A 26,444-nucleotide genomic window follows, 5' to 3' on the forward strand; every position below is an offset into this window, starting at 1 on the left:
AGCACTTACAGAGGCTTGGGGAAAGCTGGTAGCCTGGCAGGAAGTAGAGAATGGCAGGAGCATGCCAAGTGTGGGTGTCTGATAAGCTTTTCAAGGCTTGCAAACACAGCTGGGTTTGTCATCTTAGCATGAGTAACAGCACTCCATGGAGCTCTTTATTACATTTACTTTGATTCCTTTACACTCTGTGATTCCTGCATATCTCATCATTGAACTCTAAAACTCCATATGGAAACTCAACTGATAGGGCTCAACCGTAGCCCTACATCTTTTCTCCACAGAATGTTTCTAATATTTATAAGGACAAATATTTCATTTACTTCCTAATAATTATTATAGAAATAAATGTCATCATTTGCCTTTGGATTACTGTTTCTTAAGGGAGAGAATAAGTCCCCCCAAGGGATACAAGCTATCAGCTAGTGATGAATTAGTATTTCAAGCTTTGTAGTGAGCACAAAGCTTAGCATACCTGTTCTTACTTGGTTATGTGTCATTATTGGTGGTTTATGGGTTTATGGTATGAGACTTCAGCAAGTAAAAGACATGGTGGAAAACTCTATATATACATCAACTAACCCTTAAGACAACAAACTAGTACATTATTCCCAGTTTATAAACTGGGAAGAGAAACCTCAATGCATTGAAGAAATCAAACCTCAAAGCATTTAGTAACTAGCCCAGGATCACATAATTTAAGAAATAGGAGAGTGATTCAAACTGAGATCCATCGGATTAAGAAAACAATTGTTCTAATTTATTATGAGGAAACAGAATTATGTATTTCTTAAATCAATAAAACCTTGGTGAATTTTCCACATTTTGAATACTGCCGTCAAGAGGCATCCAGACAAAGCTAGGTGTTGGAAAAGTTTTTAGGGCAAAACAGATGTCAAATTTACATCAAATTTCCCCAGTAGCCACTGTGACTCATAGAAACCTACCACAGTGGAAACTTTACAGAAAAATGGTTATTATAAGTAATAAGAGAATTTCTGTGTGTCCAACCTGAGCTTTTATAGCCTTCTTCAAATGACTATACTTATACCTCGTACAATATGTACTTGTATCTCAAAGTAATTATGCCAAGTGAAAAAAAATCATGCAAAAGAGTACATATTGTATGATCCCATTTATATAAATTTCTCAGTCTTCAGTGACATAAGCAGTTTGATAGCTACATAGGGATTGGCAGAAGGGCATAAGGAAGTATCTGGGGTTAATAGATTTATTATCTTCATTATAGTGGTAGTTTCACAGGTGGGCATACACATACATGATCAATTGTACCCTTCAAAAAGATGTAGTTTATTGCCTGCCAATTATTCCTCAATAAAACCTTAAACATTTCTGCTAAAGTTCTGAAACTTCATCATGTAAATATTTTCCATGTGTCTCCTTTATAATACACTGGGGATATCTAACTTCCAACAATCCCCTTGCCTTTTGAAGTGCCCAATACAGACAAGGATTTCCCAGCAGCCCTGCTATGCCATGTGACCCTCCCTTCTTCTCCAGAGCCAAGGCATCTGACTACAAATCCAGAGAAAGGGTCCATAACACTCCTTCTGTGCTCCCCGCAGCTCCATGCCTCCTTGGTCCACCAAACAACTGGCTTTTTTAACTCTTTGGTTTCAGGATGTAAGTGTTTGGCCAAGAAATTCTATCCAGAGCTGGTTTCTGTTGACTGCAACCCTGGGGGAGGAAAGAATTAAGTAGACATTTAATTCATTCCATTGATACTTATGTTTTCATGATCACAAACAGCCACATTTAAAACAAAAGATGTTCAACCAGCAAGAAGGAACATTGAAGATATTTCTCCAATGGTGCTATGGTGCTGTATCACACATGTTCACATTTTATACAAGTATTACAAGAGCCTGTACAGAACTCTCATAGTTGGGAAAGCTCGGCTTCAGAACTCAATTACTCTCATATAAATTCAAAGAGCTACCTACTGGCAGATCGTGGATCCAGTATTTGAACCCAGGTCTAAACCCAGAGGCCTTGATTTTTTCCATTGTTCACACACTCTTAAGGAAAGAGTATGCTCTTACTTCAATAGAGAACTCACCATGTCCAGCCATATGGCATGTAGCTTTGGGAGTCAGTTAACTCAGCAGATTCTCTGATTCTGCTTCCTGGCTGATGAGTGTTTGCTGCCTGCAGCTTGACAGGTGTTGGCTCTTGAGTTCTCAGGTCTCAGAAAAGATAAATGATCTGTTCTAGAAGACAAGGAACAATTCAGAGTACTTTTCCCTAGTGTTGATATCTGTTACTCAGTAATAAAACTTATTCTTCAGTGACAAAGGAGTAGCAAATAAAATCTGGAAAATAAAAATGGCCAATCACAACCACAGAAAATGTTCTGGCAATGCCAACCTTGGTAACAAATCAAAAGATAATGGGGCTGTAATATTCTTCCTGAGAACTTGGTGGAACTTTGAACACCTGTGAAAGGCTTAGGTGTAGGGCTGCATTTTAACATGAGCATCCTGCTAATCATTTCTGCTTCACAAGCTCAGTGAGAGCCAGAGATCTCACTGTACCTTTTTTCCCCTCAGGGCAGTCAGTCCACCAGAGAAGGAGAAGATTCTCATTTTCAGTTTTAGAGATTGCAGTATCATTTAAATGTGTTCCTCTTGAATTAAAAGTAAAACAAAAGGGAAATCCTTAGATCTTCACATCGTGCCTTCTTCCCTGGTATCTGCCTATAAAAATACAAAATTTCATAAAGTTCATGTGCAAGGAAAATCACAAGAATATCATTTGAAATAGGAAAAATTGAAACAAACATTGAATAATCTGTTCATGTTAACTAGAACTATGTTCGCATAATAAAAAAATATGCACAAGCTAAACACCAAGACAACGTAGGGTAATACTTGATATGTGCTAACTGATTAAAGAATGGATTCAAAACTAAGCATGTGGTCTGATCCTAAAACATATGTGATGTATGTTAATGTTAATAATTATACCTAAATACTAACCGAAGTAAATTCTGAGTTTTTATAAAGTACTTTTTATTGTTTACTGCTTAGTAAATAGTAATATACCAATGGTAATGGTAGTTTTCATAAATATTGCATAGTTATATAAAGTGGAGGCGGAGTGAGATATATGGTAATTCTCTATACTATCTTTGTAACTGTGGGTATAGGATATTTTTTTAAAACAAAATGTTCTAAATATACCAAGTCATAGTAGGAGTCATAGCAGCAGAAGAAAAGTTATTCTTTTTCTTTATTTGGTGGGTCATGGGGCTTAACTTCTGAGCCTGGGCACTGTCTCTAAGTTCTAAAGCTCAAGACTAGTGTGTATCTACCACTTGAGCCACAGCACCACTTCTGGTTTTCTGGTGGTTAATTGGAGATAAGAGTCTCACAGGCTTTCCTGCCCAGGCTGGCTTTGAACTGTGATCCTCAGATCTCAGCCTCCTGAGTAGCTAGGATTACAGGCGTGATCCACCGGCACCCGGCTCATAGACCAGTTCTTGACTAAGTCTAGTTGACTTGTCTTGTAAAAGAAGACACTAAGAGATATCAAAATGAATTGTTATTTCTTTTCTCCTTTTTGCAAAAGCTTATAAATCACTCCAAACTGCATTTTAGATGAACAATAGAAAATATTTTAGAGATAAATTTATTTGAAACATGTAAAATTGCATTTTTAGGCCAAAGCTGTCTGATATCTGCATTTATATAGCTCTGCTTAAATACTACATTTATGTTCATCTGAAAGACAGGGCTACTGTAAATAATACAGTTAATGTTAATTTGAAAGACAGGGCTACTAAGGCAATACCTAGCAAGTATCAATATAGACTTTATTGTATTATTATATCTAAGAGAGCCTCTTTACTCTCTTAATTATATGCATTTTCTTCTCTTCTAAAGGCTATGTAAATAATAAAATACTCCCCAAAGATTTGATACTAATTGCTAAAACACACAATCAAAGACTACATCATGCCAGGCACTGGTGGCTCACACCTGTAATCCTACCTACTCAGCAAGCTGAGATCTAAGGATCTTATCTCCAGTTAACAGGTTAAAAAGCCAGAAATGGGAAGTGTGGCTCAAGTGGTACAGCACTAGTCTTCAGCAGAAAAAGCCAAGCAAAAGTCCAAAACCCTGAGTTCAAGCCCCAGAATAGGCACAGAAAAAAAAAAAACATAATGACATACTGATATGTATTAATGAGTTGTAAAATGTACAGCATATAATTAATTCATTGTTACTAAAAAAGACACTCTAAAGTTTGTAATTGCTTTGATTTTGCCTCTTAGTATAAATTAGCATTGATTCAAGGTAGATGTTGTAAGACCTTATACTCACCCTCGCTCACTTCATCATAATATGACTTTTTTTTTTGTCGGTCATGGGGCTTGAACTCCTGACTTGGGCGCTGTCCCTCAGCTCTTCAGCTCAAGGCCAGCGCTCTACCGCTTGAGCCACAGTGCCATTTCGGGTTTTCTAGTGGTTTATTGGAGATAAGAGACTCACAGACTTTCTTTCCTGCCTGGGTTAGCGTTGAACTGTGACCCTCAGATCTCAGCCTCCTGAGTAGCTAGAATTACAGGCATAAGACACCAGCGCCCGGTTCCAATATGACTTCTTGAGTGGGGAAAAGGTTCAGGCACATTGGGTGCTCTGGGAATCACCCTTCACCTTGGCTGTGTTCCTGTGGCACCCTGCAGCACAGCTTGGTCCTGTTTCACTGGAAGACAAAGAGACTTCACAGCTGTGACTTCCACATGTAGTAGAAGTCTACTACCCATAAGAAGCTCATATGAAAAAGAAGGCAACCTAGCTTCTAAAAGAACAGCTCTTGGGCTTCCAGTCATGTTCCTTTGAAGCAATGCTGCTTACATTTTTTTAAATTAGGCAATGCTTTTCTTTTCAAATGAAATCTTACAATTTATTCATTTATCCAATAATTTTTCCTGAGTGCTTACTGTATGCCGGAAATGTACTTCTACTGCAATGAACAAAATAGGTTCTTTCCCTATGTATAATAAGTTACTTGTGGGGACAAATATAAGTCAAGTAAATAGAATTATAGTTAGGCACTAGTGGCTCACACCTATAATATTAGCTGCTCATTAGGCTGAGATCTAAGACATGGTTTGAGGCGAGCCAGCGCAGGAAAGTCCATGATAGTCCTATCTCCAAATAACCTTCAAAAAGTCAGAAGTAGAGCTGAGGCTCAAGTAATACAGTGCTAGCCTTGAAAAAAAGAGCTTAGAGACAATGCCTAGACCCTGAGTTCAAGCTGTAGTACCCACACATGCGTGTGTGCGTGTGCGTGTGCCTGTGTGTACACACACTTATAAAGATCAGAAAGTGTCTGAAATAAACAGGGCACTGGATAAAGAAGAGAACCTACTGGGACAAGGAGATTGGGAAAAGTTCTCCAAGGCAGTTGTATTTAACTGTAGGTAAGACCTATAGGATCAGAAAGGAGCAACCAGGAGAAACAGCAGGATGGCTGCTTTATACAACCCAACAAAAGTTCCTGAAACTAAATGTGAAAACACAGAGTGGTGCCAATTTGCATAACCATGTGATTTCTCTGTTGTAATTCTCAGCAGTCCAGAAAGTTTATTTGAGATAGAACAGAATTGGGAATTGGTAGTTTTGCAGACATTGTACATGGTCTAGAAATTAGAGGAGCTGAATGTGTTTTGAGAAATATAGAAGTGTAATTGTTACAGTAAAAGATCAGCGAGAGGGCTGGGAAGGTGGCTCAGTGGTAGAGTGCTTGCCTTGCATGTATGAGGCACTGGGTTCAATACCTCACCACCACATAAACAAAAAGCTGGAAGTGACGCTGTGGCTCAAGTGATAGAGTGCTATCCTTGAGCTGAAGAGCTGAGGGAGAGTGCTTAAGCCCAGAGTTCAAACCCCACAACTGACAAAAAAAAAAAAAAAAAAAAGACCAGATTTACCTGGGTAGATAAAAAACAAAAATCAAAAAAACAAAAAAAAATTCTATGTTATCCTTGCAGAAATCCATGCACACATTTAGAACTGCCCCGATCTGGAAATGTCTGAAAGAGAAATGAAAGTTCACATCATCACAATTTTATCATTCCTGAGAAGACACCCTCTATATATCAGCAAATGGAGCCACAGGCAGTACTTTCTTCAGTACTTTTCTATGACTTTATCCCTGCTTCAAGGAACACTGCAAAACTCTGTGATTGCTCACCATGCCCTACACGTTATCCACTATTAACATAAATCAAGGGTTTGCATTTGTAATTTATGTTCTAGCACTTAGAGAATACCTTGCTAGTTATTTTAAATAGATAAATCAAATCAAAATTTTGTTAATAAAATATCAGAGATGTCATAAGACCTCTGATTTATTTAACGATGTCTAACATTTCTTGGTTTCCATTTATTTCAAGTTTTTAGGAAGAAAAATGGTTACTGGCTCATCCTGCTCTTATTTTTATTCCTTCATTTAGGAGATTACATCTCAGCTCTCAAAGTATTTCTAATAATAAGATATGCAATTTGAAAGAATAGACATGATTAAGATTAATTCATATAGTTTCAGATATACCCGAATAATAGATTAGTCTGCACAGCACATTTGATTCATGTCTTATAGTTAAGCTTTTATATTTCAACTGCATCCAAATATAAAGAAACTTACTCTCTTACTTTCTTAAAAGCCAGAACAGCCTATGAGTGGAAAGAAGTAAATATAGACTAAACACTGGTCATACCAACCGCCCAGTTAACAATGATATGCATTCACAAAGAAGGATGCAGCAATTCAATGTAAGACAAAAGAAAATTTTGCCCAAGGACAACATAAGGGTCTTTCTAGAGGCAGAGGTCAAGGAGAGGATAAAAATTCATAAGTCAGGGCTGGGAAGGTGGCTCAGTGGTAGAGCGCTTGCCTTGCATACCAGAGGCCCTGGGTTTGATTCCTCAGCACCACATAAGCAAAAAGAAAAAAAGCCAGAAGTGGCGCTGTGGCTCAGGTGGTAGAGCACTAGCCTTGAGCTGAAGAGCTGAGGGACAGCGCCCAGGCCCAGAGTTCAGGCCCCACGACGGGACCCAAAAAAAAAAATTCTTAAGTCTAGGATAATTTTATCAAATGAGAAGAAAAGCCAAAAAGCTATGTGCATATGACCATACAAGATGATGCTAAGTGAAATGAACCCCAAGATATGGACACAGAGGTTTTCTTTGTCTTTGTTGTTTTGATGTACTATGTAAATTTTTTTTGTTTCTTTTGTATGTTCTTCCCCTGTTGTCACTATTTGATTTTGGTACCCTGCATTTTGTATATACATTTATCTAATTTGAGGAGGGGAAGGGAAATAGCAAAATGCTGAAACAAGAACACAGGATGACCCATTGCAACAATGATACTCACAAGACACTATGTTGGAAAAAACTTTACAACTTCAGGGTAGGGGAGGAGTGGGGTAAGTGGGGAAGGGAAGAGATAGTAGGAGAGAAACAAAGGAGGGGATAACAATGTTCAACAAGAAATGTACTCATTATCTTTCTTACTCATGTAACTGTAACCCCTCTGTACAGCATCTTTACAATGAAATAAAAATTAAAAAATAAATAAAAAAAAAGAATTCAATACAAGGATACATTTATCTGAATTAGGGAAGGAAAGGGGAACAATTAAATGGTGATACAAAGGACAAAAGGTGAACCAATGCAACAGCAATACTCACAAGACACTAAGTTGGAAATGAACTTTACAACGTGGGGAGGGGGGATTTGGAGAGGAGGGAAAGTGGGAGAAGAATGAGGGAGAGGGTAACAAGTTTAATAAGAAATGTACTCACTGTCTTATGTATGTAACCGTAACCCTTCTGTACATCACCTTGACAATAAAATTAAATTTAAGAAAAAAGAACTCACTACAAGGAAGACACTGAACAAAACCAACCTAAACCTTAAACACACAGGGTAGAAGGATACTTGCCTCTTCTGGCTAAGACATATATGTATACAAATCAAAGACAAAAAAAAAAAAGACAGATTCTTAATTTTAGGAGCCAGTTTCCTCATATTTCCTATACAGAGAGTATGAGAGGCAAGAGACTTTTGACTGACCTTCAATATAATCACCAAACTTGTACATATATGAATCATATTTGCCCCACTTGCATGGTGTTTGTATGTAGTAGATGCTTATGAAAATAACATAATGAATCTACTTGTTGCTGCCATGTATTTAGTAGACGGATTCACAGTCTCACATATTTTAAGGCCCAAATATATGAAATTTTCTTCATATTTACTCAATAATAGTAATACTGACAATACTGAAGACAAAACCAAGATTACTAAGATTACAATATGAGGAAGGTTAAGATGAAAACTGATTTAATATTTCCTAATGTCAATTTGTGTCATTTCTGGTCAAAACTGACTAAATTTAACAAAACACAGAGACTGGGAAAATTATGGCTAGACTTAGCAACTAAGTATCTATCTAAGTTTCATCATGGAGAAGGCAAAAATATTAAGAGTCTAACCAGGGCTGGGAAGGTGGGTCAGTGGTAGAGCGCTTGCCTTGCATGCATGAGGCCCTGGGTTCGATTCCTTAGCACCACATAAGCAGAAAAAAAAACAAAAACGGAAGTGGCGCTGTGGCTCAAGTGGTAGAGCGCTAGCCTTGAACTGAAGAGGGACAGCGCCCAGGCCCAGAGTTCAGGCCCACGACTGGACCAAAAAAAAAAAGAAAAGAGTCTAACCAGTTTGTAACATTATAGCCTTGGATTTTTTTACCCATAAGGAATACTGAACAAAAACATTTAAAGGCATCATTAAAACTATTGTAGTTCTTTGTAAAAACTCAAGCCTAAAATGACACCCTCTTCTTAATTTCACTTCTTTTCCTTATTGTTCAAATTGAAAAGAAATAGGATGCTGCTCTCTGTACTCACAGTTAGGATAGCTCACCAGTGTCTACTGCACACTAATTACTTGTACTCACACTACTCCTCATTCACACCACCTACATTTGCCATGTGAACACATTAAGAACCATATGGCTCAAGAAAGAGATAGAATACAGCTAAGAGTGCAAATTGTAAAGAAAGAGTTGTTTATACCCTTAAAGTTGTCCAAAGAGACCTACCTAAGGACAATGAGGAACAAAACCAAAAAGTAATAGGATTTCCAGTAAGAGCTAATACATGGTAAAGTCATGTAGTAAGAGAGACAAAGAAAAATGATTAGCACTGAGGCTTACCTTAGCAAAAATATAGTGGCCAAAAATAATTTTAAGGGCTAGGAAGGTGGCTCAGTGGTAGAGCGCTTGCCTTGCATGCATGAGGCCCTGGGTTCAATTCCTCAGCACCACATAAGCAGGAAAAAAATAGCCAGAAGTGGCGCTGTGGCTCAAGTGGTGGAGCGCTAGCCTTGAGCTGAGGAGCTAAGGGACAGCGCCCAGGCCCAGAGTTCAGGCCCCCACAACCGGACCCAAAAAATAATAATAATAATTTTAAACAAGGAACTATGTTTATACAACCTCAGTTTCTGTGATTGAGTTTTCCGTGACACTGTCCATGCCATACAATGGTAATGCAATAATAAATGAACAGCATAAGTTGAAAGAATGAGAAAAATCTCTGTATTCTTATGGCTCAAAGACAAAATTCAAAGTGTCCATTACATAGCCTGTCCAAGAAAATAAGCTAAAAATATTCAGGTACTTGGATTTAGTCCCCAAAGTAACAGCTTGTCCCTCTCTGAAGCTCTTGTCATGAGCCACCCCATGCATGTTCCTGTTAAACCAACCTCGGCCGCCACCAAGTGATTGCAGTGATTTTAGCAGGACTATAAAAGGAAGACTATAATCTCAGTAAAATTTTCTGAGAATGCTAAAGTTGATCCCAAAGTGTAAAAGACAACTCAACACATGTTCCTTCTTAATAAAATTGAGCTGCAATCTTACTAAACCTCATCTACCAACCAAACAAGTAGAGTAAACAAAGATGTTTAAAAAAAAAAAAACAACCTTGAAAGCTTAAGGTATTCTCAGAATGCTAGAATACTGCACAGGACCTTTTTTTTTTCTCCAATGATTTTATAAGACCTAAGTATGCGAAGCTGAAAATTGCATTAATTTGGAGTGGACATTCTGGTCAAGTTACTTAAACATTCTGAGAGTGCTTCCTTTTTTAAATTACCATAACTACTGGTTAGGAACAGTGCAAAGGATCAGAGATGTTATTGGAGACATAAGTGAATGCTTATCAGAATAATGGCCCATAATAATAAACATTCAGTAAACAGTACTTAGTACTGTTACCATATTAAAAGTGGGAGAGTTCCAAGTAAATATATAAAAGGAAGATGAGTTGATGGTGTAATGGCCCAATATAGCTTTCACACCAAAAATGAAGATGAGGCAAAAGCCCTTGAAAATGGTGCAAACCAGTTGGTAATGGGGGGTGGCTGGAGAGGGGAGGTTTAATGAGCAATGGCAGACAGTGGAGAGGGAAACAAAGTCGCACTGTAGGAAGAACGGGAGAGCCATGGAACACCATACTGTGTTCAAAATATTCTGCAGCTTCAAGACAAACCCCACAGGACTAGAGGGAAATGGGGGATGATTACAAAAGGAGGAAACAAAGGAAAAGCACTAAAGAACCCTAAATCTGATAGGTACAAGGACTGTTGGAATATCTTTATCTGGGCTAAAAAGACTAGGGGTTTTGGCAGTAAGTCACCTCATACTAGTACATTTCAGGGCTGGAAGGACCTGGAATTTATTTAAGACTACTTCAACCTGTCTATTTAATAAGATGAAAAGAATCAGGAACAAAAAGCGTAAATTTCCTAGAACTATGCCTGGAATTCCTGCTTATGAACCCCGAGACCAATGATCTTTTTTTTTTCTTTTCATCAAAAAATGGTTTATTGTCTTTAAGTCATTGTCCAACCCTTTGTTCCAATTCAACATTGTCAGTTTATGAGTACAATGAATCTTAATCAGTATCACCCCTTCCATTGCTCTCCCCCATCTTTCCCAACTCCAATCATCTTCTCACTTACCTAGTTCTATTTACACATGGGTACATTGAATATTATGGCAGTATTCACCCATCCTTCCTCTCTCCATTTGTCTGTATACTCATCTCTATAATCAAGCACTAATAAATCTATACCTCTGGAATTCACCCACTTTCTTTTTATTTTTTTATTGTGAAACTACTGTGCAGAGGGGTTACAATTACATGGGCAAGATAATGAGTACATTTCTTATCAAGCATTGTAGCCTCCTCCTTTGTTTTCCTTTCCCATGCCATCTTCCCCCCACCATCCACACCCAACCCTCCTCCTCCCCTACTAAGGGACCTATGTTTCTTTGCACCTGGCTTACTTCACTTAATATAATTTTTTCCAAGTCTTTCCATTTCCTAACAAATGGGGCAATGTCATTCTTTCTGATGGAGGCATAGAATTCCATTGTGTATATATACCACATTTTCTTGATCCATTCATCTACTGAGGAGCATCTGGGTTGGTTCCATATCTTAGCTATGGTAAATAAGGCTGCAATAAACATAGTTGTGCTGGTAGCTTTAGTGTGGTCTTGTTTGTGAACATTTGGGTAAATGCCCAAAAGTGGGATTGCTGGGTCATAGGGGAGCTCTATGTGGAGCCTTTTGAGGAACCTCCATACTACTTTCCAAAGTGGTTGCAATAACTAGTATGTGTCTGAGTCAAGCAGAAAGGTCAGTTAAGTTAATGTTAGGGCAATGAACCCCAAAATAAGTATTCAAATGTTTTTTTTTTACTTTCATGCGATTGTTTCTAACACATTTATAAGATTATTTCTTTGTTGCTATGTATGTCCCTCCCCCACAGTATAACCCCTGCTTTCACTGTATTTGATGTTGGTATAATTTGTGGAGGGGAAAGGGAAAAACAAATTGTTTAAATAGGGATACAGGTGGACCCATTGCAACAACGAGACGTACAAGTTGTTATGTTGAGACCAATGATCTTATAGTTTCTCATCACCATGCCACTGCCAAGTTGTCCCATTACCATCACAAAGTCAATTATTTTACTCACATTTATTAAACATATGAAGCTCTTTAAGCTTTAAAGCATACTATAAACTGCAAACACTTTGTGTGTGCATGCCAATCCTGGGGCTTGAATTCAGGGCCCGAACACTGTCCCAGAGCTTTTGTGCCCAAGGCTAGCGCAAACCACTTGAGCCCCAGCTCCACTTCCAGCTTCTTGGTAGTTAACTGGAGATAAGAATTTCACAGACTTTTTGCCAGGGCTGGCTTTGAAGCAGGATCCTCAGATCTCAGCCTCTTCACTAGCTAGACTTACAAGCATGAACCACTGGCACCCTGCACGAACACTTTTTTTTATATATTAATCTTTCATATCAGAAGTTCCTAATGACTTTGAGGTATTCTTTTGCCAAAGAAAACGTGCTGAATATTTTGTTCCACAATGTCCCATCAGCACCGATTGTGTGTGAGGCATAGAAAAACAAAGGGCGCAGACCCTGTCACCAAGGCCTTATAGAGTATCCTGAGAAAAACAAATCAGAATAATCCTATAAATACACTTTTGTTCAGTGTGTCATGGAATTAAAGAGAATAGAACTGAATGGACATGTGAAAGAAAAGAAAGCTTCACTGGTTTGATGCTGGAGTAGAGCATAAAGAAAAGTTAGAACAACAGGCATGGGCAAGAAGGTGACCTGTTCCAATAATATGTGCCTGGCACAAAGGTTTCCTGAGAGTTGGTGAGACCTGAAACTCTCACAATGACCAGAAATTATGAAAAAATTTAATGTGGGAACTGGGTAGGGTTTGTGGAAAGAAAGATCCTAATCCTAGTCAGGAAAACTAGTAGTAAAGTAAAAACAAACAAGAAAAAAACCCTCAAGTTTAATCAAATGATTAAAATGAGTCACCACTGGCAAAAAACAGAAGAATTCTCTAAGAACAAAACAAAGTCTGATCTTGTGCTGATTCCAGGAGCTACTACCAAACCTACTAGTCTTGGGTGAGCATAGTGACTCTGGCCTCTTAGAAATAAATAAATAAATAAATGAATGAATCAATCAATCAATCAAATATTTATAAAAATCCATTTCTTCTACTTTTGTTCTGGAATCATGTCTCTCTTGCCACTGGCTTCTCCTTCTACCCTCACCTCCTACATCTTGCTCAGTTGTGATATTTAGATTTGGAATTTCAACTGAGAAACACTCCATATTGGTACCATTATTTCTCTTGGTCTCATATGGTCTCTGACTAATGATTCTACAAAAACAACTAACAGCGTCCGAGGAGCCACCCTGCATCTCTGAAGAGCAATCTCTATTAGTATCAAATTATATGGGAATATTCCTACAGGAGAGAACTATTAACATATCTTCAACTCCAAACTCTACCCGCGGCAAGTCACATGCAATATGCAAAATATATATATATATCATGACCCACTCAGGAAGGCAAAGCAAGTGTCCTATGGAGATGGACCTCTCAGAATAAAAAAAAGACAAACAAACAAAAAAGCTCAAAAAATAGGACCTACTTTGGGCTGGACACCACTCTAAGTATTTTACATGTAGTAATTATGATTTTCCTTTCATTTAGTTGTTGTTGTTGTTGTTGTTTTTTGGTCGGTCGTGGGGCCTGAACTCTGGGCTTGGGCGCCGTCCCTCAGCTCTTCAGCTCAAGGCGAGTGCTCTACCACTTGAGCCACAGCGCCACTTCCTCATTTAGTTTTTTTTATAATGTTTATTCTTTATTGTTATTATAAAGGTGATGTATAGAGAGAGGGGTTACAGCTATATAAATATTCTCAGGTAATGAGTACCTTTCTTTTTGGACAATGCCACTCCTTTCTCTCATTCAGTTTTATTGTTTCCTGTAAGCAAGTATTCTAGTAGTCTACATACATTATATCATTTCTATTGAGAAACAATTGGAAATGATACTGGAACAAGGGGACTGCCAAGACTAGAATAAGAACAAATCTATTTCTTTAAACTCCCAGTTATAGTCTTTGTAAAAGTTCCATAGATATAGACAGACAGACGGATAGAAATATATATATATATATATATGTATATATATATATACACATATATATATATATATATATATATATATATATAGAGAGAGAGAGAGAGAGAGAGAGAGAGAGAGAGAGAGAGAGAGAGAGAGAGAGAGAGAGAGAGAGAGAGAGAGAGATTTCCTATTCCTGGGCTGGGACTCAGCACCTAGGTGTTGTCCCTGAACTTTTTGTTCAAGGTTAGCATTCTACTACTTGAGTCACAATGCCATTTCTGGCTTTTTGGTAGTTAACTGGAAATAAGAATCTCACAGACTTTCCTGTCCAGGCTGGCTTTGAACTGTGAACCTCAGATCTCAGCCTCGTACAGGATTACAGGCATGAGCCACCATATGCAAAAGTTTCTACTATTTTTCAAATAACAGAGCATGAGGATTTACAATAATATGAACATTAGAATTTCCTGAAATACATAGTGAGCCTAAAGTATCCTAAATACTCTATGAGGTTTGCTATGCATAATCACATCCTTCTTCTTCAAAAGCAGGGCTGTTGCTGGAAGTGGGTAGTGAAATGGGACAAAATATAGGCTGAGGTTAAGAAAGCAAAGCTCTCCCACATGAGAGATGGCCAGGCATCCCTCACCACTGATTTACATTCTTCCCTGCTGCATGCTTGACGGTGCCTATTAGACTATTAAAATATTAATAGGGTCTTGGTATCTGTCATTATTAATTTCAGAGAAGAACAGGACATGCTGAGCCATAGTATTGATAGATTTGTAGAATATGTTAATTGTAACTCATTATTCAGCTAAGTTACTATTTTTTTCAGATGGGTTTTCTCTACTAATCTTTTGAGTATTTTAACAATATCTTATCCCCAATGAAGTATGATTCCCTGGCCATATGTTTAGATTTACTTACTTACTCATTTATTGTTGATATGTTATAACAATAGTTTACTGGATAATATTTAAACCTATTACGTAATCACAAGTTTCTCTGATAAATATGTAGAAACAAGCTACACAATGAATAGATTATTATTAAAGCAGGCACAAAAATAGTATTTCTTTGCTTCTTTAGTTATTTTGTTATCCGATGGTAAGGCCAACGAGGTCCAGGGCCCATTTCTCAGGGCCAGTATCTCTGGTTGGAGACATCTCTGCTATGTGTTAAGATCATTCTCATCTTTGGGACTCAGAGGGTTTCCCTTAACCTTTTAGCAGCAGTATTTCCACTCCAAGGCTTGGAAATTTATAACTTTCTGGTATCAATGACTATTAGATATTATAATATCAGATTAGATATTATGGAGAGACCACAGAGAATCAAACTACCTTCAAAGCAAAAGTCAAGACATCTAGCCTGCCAGGAGATATAGCATGCTTTTAAAAAGAGAAAGCTGAAGCAGAAAGTTAAGTGGCTTCCCATGAACAGATGGCCCAAACTGATAGATTGGAGGATCTAATCTTTTCTAATTCCAGAAGCTTGCAATGTACCAAGTTTAGATTTTGACTATGCACTAAGAAAGGAAAGCTCAAGGGGTTGGGACAGTGGCTCAGTGGTAGAGTGCTTGCCTTAAATGCATGAAGCCCTGGGTTCTATTCCTTAGCACCACATAAACAGAAAAAGCCAGAAGTGGTGCTGTGGCTCTAGTGGTGAGTGCTCACCGTAAGCTGAAGAGCTGAGGGACAGTGCCTAGGTCCAGAGTTCAGGCCCCATGAGCAACCAAAAAAAAAAAAAAAAGAAAGAAAGAAAGGAAAACTCAAGCATTTCCCTTGGTCATAGTATAGTACTCAAATCTAGTTGACAAAGGTAACTATTAAGAATCTTTGTTTTTGGTCACTTAAAATAATCAAGCCAGGCACTGGTGTCTTGCACCTGTAATCCTAACTACTAAGGAGGCTGGGATCCAAAGATCACAGTTTGAAGCCAGCTAGGCAGAAGTCTGTGAGACTATCAACCACAAAAAGCCAGAAGTGGTGCTATGGCTCAAGTGATAGAGCACTAGCCTTAAGCATAAAAGCTCAGGGACAGTACCCAGGCCCAAAGCTTAAGCCCCGGGACCAGCCCCCCTGCCACCCCGCCTATATACATACATATATATATACATACATATATATATATATATATCAATGTAAATTATACGCAGAGAAAAAGACCTATATATTCAGTCATTAGGAAGTAATCACAAATTCTTTCAAGCTGGTAATTTTTACCTTCTTTAAGAATGAATGTCATGGGCTGGGAAGGTGGCTCAGTGGTAGAGCGCTTGCCTTGCATGCCTGAGGCCCTGGGTTCGATTCCTCAGCACCACATAAGCAAAAAGAAAAAAGCCAGAAGTGGCACTGTGGCTCAAGTGGTAGAGCGCTAGCCTTGAGCTGAAGAGCTGAGGGACAGCGCCCAGGCCCAGAGTTCAGGCCCCACAACCGGACCCCCCCCAAAAAAAGAATGAATGTCATAATAGGATTGTATGAAATTGCAGAGATTCTACATGGCAAAAGACATAACTAGCAAGATCAATAGAAAGCCCACAGATTGGGAGAAGATCTTCACTAGCCATACAACAGACAAGGGTCTCATATCTAAAATATACTTGGAACTCAAAAAATTAAATCCCCCAACAACAAATCCTCAAAGAAACAACTGCCCAATAAATAAGTGGGGTAAAGACTTAAAGAAAAACTTCTCTGAAGAGGAAATAAGAATGGCCAATAGACACATGAAGAAATGCTCAACCTCCCTAGCCATAAAAGAAATGCAAATCAAAACAACACTGAGATACCACCTCACCCCAGTGAGAATGGCTATAATCAAGAACTCTAATAACAACAGATGCTGGAGGGGATGTGGACAGAAGGGAACCCCACTGCATTGTTGGTGGGAGTGTAAACTTGTTCAACCACTTTGGAAAGTAGTATGGAGGTTCCTCAAAAGACTCCACATAGAGCTCCCCTATGACCCAGCAATCCCACTTTTGGGCATTTACCTGAATGATCACAAACAAGACCATACTAAAGCTACCAACTATAGCACAACTATGTTTATTGCAGCATTATTTACCATAGCTAAGATATGGAATCAACCCAGATGCCCCTCAGTAGATGAATGGATCAATGGAATCCTATGGCTCCATCAGAAAGAATGACATTGCCCCATTTGTTAGGAAATGGAAAGACTTGGAAAAATTATATTAAGTGAAGTAAGCCAGGTGCAAAGAAACATAGGTCCCATGGTTTCCTTTATTTGCAATAAGTAGTATACGTCTGAGACAAGCAGAAACGGTCAGATAAGTTGATGCTAGGTGAAATGAACCCCAAGATAAGGACTCAAATGGTTTTTGGTTCTTGCTATTGTTTCTAACATTTTTTTTTTTTTGGGTCGGGTCATGGGGCCTGAACTCTGGGCCTGGCACTGTCCCTCAGCTCTTCAGCTCAAGGATAGCGCTCTACCACTTGAGCCACAGCGCCACTTCTGGCTTTTTTCTTTTTGCTTATGTGGTGCTGAGGAATCAAACCCAGGGCCTCATGCATGCAAGACAAGTGCTCTACCACTGAGTCACCCTCCCAGCCCATCTAACATATTTATAAGATGATTTTTTTGTTGCTTTGTATGTCCCGCCCCCATGGTATAACCCCTGTTTTCACTGTATTTGATGTTGGTATAATTTGGGGAGGGGAAGGGAAAAAACAAATTGTTTAAATAGGGATACAGGTGGACCCATTGAAACAATGAGATGTACAAGACATTATGTTGAAAAACGAACTTTACATCTTTGGCGGGGAGGGGGAGGGTTGAGATGGGAGGGCAGGGATGGTAAGGGGAAACAAAGGAGGAGGTAACAATGCTTGATAGAAATGTACTCATTACCTTGCTCATGTAACTGTAAACTCTCTGTACGGTATTTTCACAATAAAAAAACTTTTAATAAAAAATAAATATTACATTAATTAGTTAGAACTAATTCCCTGATCACTTCTGCTCAATGTCAGTATAACCAATGTTTAAAAATAAAGTCACACTGAAAATCATAATGAAATATGTTGAATGCAAAACAAAAAAGAATGAATGTCATTAAAGCCACACATCTCCCAGTATTTGCTTTCAGTCTATTTCCCACTATCATTTCTAGAGATCCGTACTTCAAAAACCCAAAATGGGATGATAAAGGCAAAATGCCTAAGCCTCAGTCTTAAATTAGAAAGGCTTATGCTTCACACTCAACTACAACACAGTTGTGCTATACTTTAATACAACCTGTATCTTAGTATCCAGGATGATCAAGCTCAGACCATATGTTAGATAGCTCTGTTACTATTTACTGTATCAGCATCCCTTCCAAGAAGAGAACACTGAAGATTGAAGAATGGAGGTTGAACTAACAACCAATTGGGCTGATGGCATTCTCTCCACTTCTACTTATGAAATGTTTCTTTATGTAGTTTCATGCAGAAGCAGAAATGTTTTAAGTTAAAAGGTGAAAGAATGCTAATCATGCCTTATCTAAGCTGCATGCTACAAATCAGCACAAATCAGATAGCAATACTTTTTTTTCTTTTTTTAGTGTCGCTAACATTGCTCTTTACAGCCCAGACTTACAAAATGACAACTTAAAATGATAACAGGCTTCTTTGGTTGTTCCTTTTAGACTAGATATTTTTTAAAAGCTGTTGGGGAAGGCATTTTCAGCTTTCAATATTGTGCAATTCATGCTTAAATTGATAATCTAGATCTCATCTCATGACCTTGAAGAAGCTCACTGTTTCAATTGTAAAATGTAAATCTCAACCCATCTCCCCAAAGCATTCAATGATGGATTAAGTGAAAGAAAAAAAATTATACAAAATGGAATGCTTGGGATACAGGGTGTTGTAATTAACCCATGATTCTCCATAAACTCGTTCTTGCTTTCTACTCTTGTTATAAGAAATCTTCTGAAAAATCAGTTGTCTTGGCAACCATGGTATTCAAAACATAACTGAAAATTTCCTTGGTTAAATAAATTTGCCTCTATGGGTTAATATATCATTTCTAAATGAGTGACCAATCCATGTAACAACAAGGGTAGAAAGTATAATAGAAAGTACAAGAATCATAGCTACTCAAGAAGCTAAGATCTGGGGGACTGGGAGATTAGAGGCCAGCCCAGGTAGAAATATTGGCTAGATTCCATTTCCAAAAATAATTAGCACAAAGTAATGCTGGAGGTGTGGCTAGAGTGCTAGAGTGCCACCCTAGCAAATACTAGGTCCTGAGTTCAAACACTCCAACAAAAAAGAAAAGAAAGTACAAGAGATTTCTGACACCATAAGCATTCTGAAAGTTGCAGTCCCCCCCCTCTTAATTCCTGATACAAACATTTTCTCCTCTGATTAACCTCTATAAGCCCAAAGTAGGTGCAACAGGGATGAGTGGTTGTGAGTGAAGAGAAGAACATGACTCTAACACCTCAGGTCAACTGATAATTGCTCCATTATACACTGAACTACTAATATTCTTCATATCCACCTTTTTGAAGATAGCACTCTGTCTCATCCTTACTAACTTTGCCACAAAAATACAATTAAATGATCTGTAGTCTGAATTGTGTCCCCTCCAAAATTCATTTATAGAATGTTCTAGCCCCTACTTGTGTTAGTATTTGGAGATAGGGTCTTTGACAAGGAATCTGTTTAGATGAGGTTATGGTGGTCAGGCCCTGATGATGAGGTTAGTATAACTGTAAGAAAAGACACTAGGGGTGGCTTGCTCTTATCATTTCTACACTTGGAGACACAAAAGGAGGTCATGGGGCACACAAGTGAGATGACCTCTACCTGAAATCTAGGAAGAGAGGCCTTACCAGCATCCAACCATACTATCACCCTGATCTCAGCCTTCAGCCTTCAGAACTGTGAGAAAATAAATTGCTATTGTTTCAGTCACAGAATCTAAGGTATATTATCATGGGAGTCCAAGCAAGACAGGTGGAGAAGAGATGTTTTAAGAACAATTACACACACACACACACACACACACACACACACACACACACACACACACACACACACACACACACACACACACACACACACACACACACACACACACACACACACACACACACACACACACACACACACACACACACACCATAGTTCCAAAAGCAACAGTTATTTCATCACCTTCATCGTCATAAGGGCTGTCACCTTTACAACAGCAAACAGCAGCATAAAATTGAGGAGCAAGAGAGTGAACAGAGCCCTTCTTAGAGGATGCAGCTGTCAATGCCATTCTCTTATATCCTAACTCACCTGCATCAGATAAAGGCAAATCCCAATCTCTTTGGAAGAGGGTTGGGCCTGATGTGATTGAAGATGCCAACATTGTGTCACAGTGTTGACTGGGCATATGTCTACCCCAGTCCCACTGTACCAGGATCCTCACTCACTGGCACTACCTGGGAAGCTGAAATGGGTTCAATGAAGAGATCACTGGCCTCCAACAAAGAATAACTTAAGTGAAAAAGAAACTTGCTAAATTCCACTCTACAAACCAGACATGCTTCATTCTGACTTGGGCCAATTTGAAAGCGTCTACCAATCTATGTGGTGCTGATCCTTTAGGCTCCACCAAGACTGAGATGCACAGCTAGGTTTACCAACTTCCTAGGCCCAGGACATCCTCTGAGAACAATCTGTTTCCAATAGCATAGTTTTCTTCTGATATTCACGAAAATAAGAACAAAATGTCAACACTGTGCAGGCAAAGTATAGAGGTAGAAATGAAAGCTCTGCTTCATATTGCAACATTTGTTTGTTTATTCTAGTCCTGGGACTTGAACTCAGGGCATGGGTGCTGTCCCTCAGCTTTTTTGCTCAAGGATAGCTCTCTACCACTTGAGCCACAGCTCCATCCACTTCCAGTTTTTAGGTGGTTACGGCTATAAGTTTCATGGGCTTTTCTGCCTGGGGTTGGCTTTGAACCATGATGCTCAGATCTCAGCCTCTTGAGTTGCTAAGATTACAGGAATGAGCCACCCAGCTTTGTTTCTTTAATAAAAATTGATTTGGATCAATTTGCGATAAATGCAGAGATATAAGGTTTTGCTTTTAGAAATAAGTCATTTGTTTTTCTTTCCAATCTGGGCTCAAAAAGGAATATTGCTAGTGTTTTTCCAATGGCACCGTGTAGTTTTAGAAGAGTTAAAGTAAGAAACTCTACCTACTTAATGTACCAGAAAGCACATGAGAGGAGCAATCAGCTCTGGGAAGAGTTGTGCTGAATGAGGTGCCTGGCTGCTTTAGGCGATGCAGTTTGTCAGTCTTTCAAAATTCAAGTCATTACCAGATGCTGATCTACTATAATATTGTGATATTTTATCTGATTACACTTACCTGATTGTGCCTTATCTGCTATTTGCTTCCCCATTCTTCCATGTATATTAAATGCAGGTGCTTTTATTATTCTGAGAGCTAGAAAGTGTTGACTGCTCTGAATATAAATGGGGATATTATATCATTAACTTACTCTGAAAGCAGGACCATTCACTGTGTAAATCACATGCAAGGTACCTCATGGAGACACAATAAACCATAATGTCTTGAGAAAGAAAGCAAGGAGGAATGGATATGGAGATAAAAATTTAAGGCATTGTTAAAGAAGGGTAATCTCCAAAATCCTATTTGGTTCTTTCAAACAAGCATTTGTTGATAATATAACCTTTATATTAAAAACTTTTTAAGTTCATAAAAAAAAAACTTTGGTGGGAGTTATCACAACATAGAATGCTATCACCAATAGGAAGGCACGCGCGCGCACACACACACACAGATTCCTAGTGTTCTATGGTTTGTGTAAGTCAGGAGCACATTTTGACTGTGCCAGTGTAGCCTTTTACAGGAGAAAGCTTCATTTTGGCAAAATATATCCCTACACTGCCTAGGAGTATGGCTTAAACAAATAGCCAAATACTCTCAGTATTTAGATGTTAAAAGGTAAATAGTGTTGCAAATTTCAAAGGAAGCATTCTGCAGTGTATTAAGGCTGAATTGTGGCAACAAACACACATTGGGGTTGAATGCTCTGCTTAGCTTCTATTGTGTTGGCCATACTAAAAGTTAATCCACAGTTATTTAAGTGGAAACCTTGCAAAACTCCATTTTCAGAGCAAATGTTATGTGAGAGTTTAAATGGACCACATCGCTCACTTCGATAGACTATCAGAGGGCCTGCTCACTCATCAGTGTGTTACACTCTACGGATGTGACAGCTGGGAACCAGCCTCCTAAAGAATACAAGTCATAATCTTTGCTGGAAGGAGTGTGGCCAAAGTTGTCTTCTATCTGATCTGAAGTTGTGAGACTGAAGGAACAGATGTGAAGACAACTGGGACCCTGAGGTATATGCAGGAGGATGTGGCTTCTTCTCTAATTTTCCTCCCTGCTTCCCTGAGCAAGACAAGGCATGGGGGCATGGGTATAACTGCTTTCTCAACATTCTTTATTACATGGTGCACACAATAGTCTCATTCCTTCCCCGGCCTTCTAAAGTCAAGGTTGAGCTTTTATCAGAGAAGACTTAAGGATTCTTAAACTACATGCTTGACAACCAACCAAAACTATGGATGATGGTCTGTTCTCTTCAATGAGTCAGTATTTCCTTAGAAATGACACATAATAGCATTCTTATAACCTGATTATATTTCATTTAGTTGCTTAGATAGATAGATTGATAGATAGATGAAATTTTAACTGTTTAAAACTGTTTAGAAGATCTACTCTCAGAAAATTCTGTGTAATAGTGAAAATGGAAATAAAATGGGAAATAAATATTCCTACATATACATACTAAAATAATAAATACTTTTTAGCAAAGAAGGAATAGGTTCCTAGGTCACAGAAAGCAAAAATCATAAAGGGAAACAGGAATATGAATGAGACTTCATCAAAACTAAAAACCTTTGCTCACTGAAGAATGAAAAGGAAAAGGCAACCATACTTTAAAAGAAATATTGGCAAAACGTGTATCTGACAAAGGACTGGAATCATGGAAAGAGCTGTGACACTACAATGGGAAGACAAACTGCTACGAAAATGGAGGAGAAAGGAAGGAAACAGGCCAGACTTGATCGCCCATAAGTAGGACTGTGTATTGATATAACAGCGAGAGGCACAGTCTTCCTGCAGGCTTGGTGACTGTGCAAAGAGATGGGACAGGAGTTGGGTTTTTATGAGGTCTGAACAAGAAGGCAGAGGTTAATGAAAAAGCCAGTAGGTCTTGGGAGGTGGGGACTTTTCTGTTGGGCCCACAATGGAACGTTTACAGCTAGGCTCAGGTAGACTGCCCTGCCTGCATCAGACAGTCTGCACATATCTTTGGTGGCTTTTCTGTATCTGTATGCACCTGGGAAAACGGGGTGAGAGTCAATCCTTCATAACCCATCTTTGGATACATAGAAAGAAGGGGCCAACAGGGGAGAGGCAAGTCCTTCACAAACAACCCAATTAAAAGAAGCCGTGTATTTGAAACTTTCTTAAAAGTGTTAGAAATAATGGGAAAAAAGTATATCTTAAGTGACTATGGCAACAAGTGACTATGGCAACTACTGAGTCATTTATTAAATTTCAAGTTACAATTACAGCAAAGGTTAATTGCTTACTTCTTAGAAATACACCAACAAGCTTAAATTTCTTAAGTGCCACAAGCAGGTACTTTTGCCTTTCTAACTGACTAGGAGCACCTACTACTGTTCTGCATATAGTATGTGATAAATGAATCAAGGCAGAATGAACTTGATCACATATGAGTCTATACCAGATGAGTTCAGTGCTTCTAGAAAGCGAGGTATAAAAAAGCAATGTAAAAAGAGGGATTGCATTGGAGGGCTGGGAAAGAATGATGAAAGGTGTAACACCAATCATATGTATTGTACTTATAAACTGGTTTGTTGAATAGTAACCCCTTTGTACGACTTAAAGATACTAAAAATATATATTTTTTTAAAAGGCAACACAAATGTCTCCAATAATTTAGCTTAAGACCAAACGTATAGATAAACTAGTTCTAGAACTGGTTAACATAAGCTGTCTTACTACATTGCCTTTAAGCTGCTGCTGCTGCTGCTGCTGCTGATAATAATAATAATAATAACAGTAATAATAAAATGGACAGAATTCCAAAAATTTATAGAGTTCATTGATCTATACTTAGTTGGGTACCAAACTTATCTGAGAATCGTCTAAAATAAATAAATCAAGCTTCAAGTGGTTCATACCTGCAATCCTAGCTGCTCAAGAGGCTAAGATCTGAGGATCATAGCTCAAAGGCAAACTGGGCAGAAAAGTCAAATAGACTCTCATCTTCAATTAGCCAGCAAAATGTCATAGCTCAAGTGGTCAAGTGGTCAAGTTCAAGCATAGCTTCCAAAAGATCATGTCTACATACCAGGCCCTATTCATGTTAAACTCATTCAGATCTCACCACAATCACTTCGTACAGCTGTTGGTAACCCGTTACAGTCTCAAAAATTGAGATTATGCAATTTTAGTAATTATGTCCAAATTAACTATAGTTAATGGTTGGAGAACCAAGACAGGAGACAAGATAAGGTATGCAAAGCTAAACACTACCACACTTTGTAAAAACACACTAAATAAGCTAAATAAGGGAGAAAGTTGCTGACATTAAAGATGACAATAACTTATTTAGATATTTCTTAATTTTTTTTTCTGGTCCTGGGGCTTGAATACAGGGTCTGGGTGCTATCCCTGAACCTCTCTGTGCTCAAGGCTAAGTACTCTACCACTTGAGCCACACCATCACTTCCAGCTTTTTCTTTTTCTTTCTTGTTTTGGTCGGTCATGGGGCTTCAACTCTGGGCCTAAGCACTGTCCCTTAGCTCTTCAGCTCAAGGCTAGTGCTCTACCACTTGAGCCACAGCGCCACTTCCAGTTTTTCTGGTGGCTTATTGAAGATAAGAGTTTCACAGGTTTTCCTGCCCAGGTTGGCTTTGAACTGCTATCCTCAAATCTCAGTCTCCTGAGTAGCTAGGATTACAAGCATGAGCCACCGACACCCAGCACTTCCAACTTTTTCTGAGTAGTTTAATGGAATTAAGAGTCTTACGGACTTTCCTGCCTGGGCTGGCTTCAAACCACGATTTTTAGAACTCAGCCTCCTGAGTAGCTAGGATTATGTGCATGAGCCACCAGTGCCCAGCTTGGTATTTCTTAATTTCTAACTTCAGTCTTTACAGGTATACTCCTAGCCTTTTCTAGTTCTAGAATCAATAGAAAATATCAGATGATCTGATTCTCTTTATACTTCAAGAAAAGTTTATAAGAGGGAAGGAGAAGAGAAAGAGAAGGTTGGAGAGAGACAATACTTAACTTCTGGGTTTTGTTCTCTAATACTTTCTGCATCTGGATTGCTCTACTTCAGATCCTCAGAGTTCTCCAAATGAATGTAGCTCAGTGGCAAAGCACCTGTCTAGAAAATGCAATGTTCTGGGTTCAATCCCAAGTTAACAGAAAAGATGAAAAATAGTTAAACAAACAAAACATCCCTTAAATAATTGTCATGGCTTATTACTATAATAAAGAGTTCTTGGTCAAGCCAGTCTTGGTGACTCATAACTATAATTCTAGCAACTTGGGAACTAGATTAGGAAAATTGTGATATATGTCAGCCTCGGTAAAAAGTTAATGAGACCACATCTCAAACAAGCCACCTGTAATCCCAGCTTCACAGAAAGAATAGGTAGAATAGTTGTGGGCTGAATCTAGCCCTAGATGAAATGCGTAAGTCCCTATTTAAAAAATTAATAAGGCAAAGAAAAAGGGCTGGGTGGATTGAGTGGTAGAGCTCTTGTCTAACAAGCATAAATCTCAAACCCTAATACTGCATGCATGCACACATGCGTGCATGCTCACACAAACACATACACACAGCCATAAAATCCTGCTGTTAGTCATTAGCCAGTGGCTCATACCTGTAATCCTAACTACTCAGGAGGCTGAAATTTGAAGATCATAGCTCAAAGCCAGCCCAGGCAGGAAAGACTATTCAGAAAAACTAGCAAATAAACTACTCATAAAAAGCCAAAGTGGTGCTGTGGCTCCAGTGGTAGAGCACTAGCCTTCAATAAAAGAATCTCAAGGACAGCATCAAGGCTGGAGGTCAAGTACCAGGACCAGCAAAACAGAACAAAATAACCAAAAACCAGATCAACAGAAAATTGCCACTTCTCTCTAGAATGCTAAAGGGGCTATCTGAGCTGTAGGTCTCTCCTGTTGTTATTAGATGTAGAGATTATACTCATTACACACAAACTTATTAAGATTTTACATATATGTATATGCATGAATCATATCCATACACCCCCATACACACAATTCCTAGA

General features: G+C 38.6%; 1 protein-coding gene across 1 annotated transcript in view; it reads right to left on the minus strand.

The window, feature by feature from the left end:
• Positions 1-767: 767 nt before the first annotated feature.
• Caap1 (caspase activity and apoptosis inhibitor 1) overlaps positions 768-26,444 on the minus strand; it is an 81,948-nt gene continuing 56,271 nt past the window's right edge. Inside the window, exons 6-9 of the transcript XR_011368909.1 lie at positions 5,957-6,058; positions 2,553-2,714; positions 2,078-2,228; positions 768-1,695 (exon numbers count right to left, since the gene is read on the minus strand). The gene's annotated coding sequence lies outside the window, so the exon portion shown is untranslated. The remainder of the gene's footprint in view (positions 1,696-2,077; positions 2,229-2,552; positions 2,715-5,956; positions 6,059-26,444) is intronic.

The sequence above is a fragment of the Dipodomys merriami genome, unplaced genomic scaffold (genome assembly GCF_024711535.1).
Source record: "Dipodomys merriami isolate MVZ:Mamm:240054 unplaced genomic scaffold, mDipMer1.0.p SCAF_11, whole genome shotgun sequence".
NCBI classification, from domain to species: domain Eukaryota; kingdom Metazoa; phylum Chordata; class Mammalia; order Rodentia; family Heteromyidae; genus Dipodomys; species Dipodomys merriami.